Consider the following 2060-nt stretch of genomic DNA (forward strand, 5'->3'; position numbering starts at 1 on the left):
TCTCTCTCTCTCTCTCTCTCTCTCTCTCTCTCTCTCTCTCTCTTTGCATAAAATTAGAAAACTTAAATATCATCAAACGTATAAACTCAATATGGAAAAATACATCCTACGAGAAAATTCCATTTCAAAATTAGTAAAATTATTTAAAAAGCTGTTAAAATTATTCAAGGTGGCAAATATATTTTACGATTGTCTACCATCACCAGAGTAAAATTAATAAGCTGAAAGCTTATACAATGAGACACGATAAATATATATCTAATTAATTTAATTAATTTCAATCTTCTTAAACTGCAAATATTATCACCCGGAATTATTCGAAATATCGTTAAAAATAAAATGTAATTATCTTCTCTCTCATATTCCAGAATTACATAGAAGGTGGCGAATAAATTTTCGACTATCGTAATCTTTTATTGTTTAAATAACAGTATTGTTAAATTGTGTAAACATTCAACAATATAAAAACAACATTATACAACATAGAAAGATTATAAATCTTCGAACGTCCAAAAATTTATGACAGTTGTAGTAACTATTTCTAGCTATTTAGCGTTACAAGATCACCTGATCATCATCGTAGCATTTGCTTACTGGCTTATGTTTACAATCGCACTAGCGAGAGTCGAGATCAAATAGCCATGTTTGTCGCTAATATGTGTGATGTGAACACGAAGCCGTGTATTCAAAGGGTCGCAATTCAAATCGACCGGAATGATGGTTAACGTTTACATATGATTTTGGTATATTCCAAAGAGAGAGAATAATTAGATTTTATTTCTACCGGCATTTCAAGCAAGCAAGCATAAATAATATTTGCAATTTAAGAAGATTGACATTAATTAAATTAATTAGAGGTATAGTTTATTATTCTCATATTGCATGAGTTTTTTGCTTATTAATTTTCCTCTGAAAAATATGGCAGGATTCTTTTATATCGTTCAAAAGTTGTACATTCAACGCATAAAAGGAAAATTAATACAAATACAATTTAGAAATATGAAAAAGCATACATGAAAACGAAGCGAACCTCAAAGCATATTGAAAAAACAAACAAGACAGAAAAAACCGATGCATTTACACTCGAAAACATTTCTCATGCAAAAACTAAATAAAAACACACCGATATTAAAGCGCTCCATCCCGATGGATGACATGCAACGTCATATTACGCGATTATAGAATAATTGTTCTTTCACATTACTTTTAATGAAATAATTAGCAATTCTTAAAATGGCTTCGTTACGATAAAAATGAATAATGCAAATGATGAGAGCGAGTTTCTACGCGGCGGCACACTCTTTCTCTGTATTTCATCTCCGAGAATGGGTGAGGCACTAAAGGACAACCGGCACCCCAAGGAAAACAGCAAATTGTACGGGGAAAATACACCACGGATTTTCTTATGAACGATCAGTAATGCTCGCCGAACCAGTCACGAAGAGGAAAAAGAACGCAGACGATATTCGGCGAGGATAAGAAAGGTGCATACGGCATGCACACGAGGCCGTGAATCATCGAGGAGCACATGTGCGGACACACAAGATATTCTGAAATGTCTCCTAGACATTTTAAGAAGCAATAACATCGCCGCTCTATTTGGACAGCTTTCCTGTATTTTCAACAAACAAAATAACTAAAAACAACGTCGTAAAATATCCATATGTTTCAAGCACGAGATTTCCTGAAAATTCTCTGACAACTTATATATATTTGACTTTATTCTATTTTATTCTATTTATCGACTAACTGTTTACCGTTAATTCCAAGCTCGAGAGGTTTAATGAAGTCGATCTCATTTTTTTTGATACTCGTCTCTTATCGATAATCGATCACCCTGTGCACTGCCGAGACTTTCCCTTATGCACACGAATGGGATACGATCGTACATATATGTCACTTACATTATGCAGACTATGTGTTTATGGGTTTGCGCCCGCGCATGTGAACGTCATGTTCAAACATAAGTCGCACGCTTAATACGCAAACCACGCATATATACGCGCGCACCATACTACATATTTACACACATTCGCCGGTGATATATATCGATACTTATA

This window comes from Cyphomyrmex costatus, unplaced genomic scaffold (assembly GCF_001594065.2).
Source record: "Cyphomyrmex costatus isolate MS0001 unplaced genomic scaffold, Ccosl1.0 scaffold281, whole genome shotgun sequence".
NCBI lineage: Eukaryota > Metazoa > Arthropoda > Insecta > Hymenoptera > Formicidae > Cyphomyrmex > Cyphomyrmex costatus.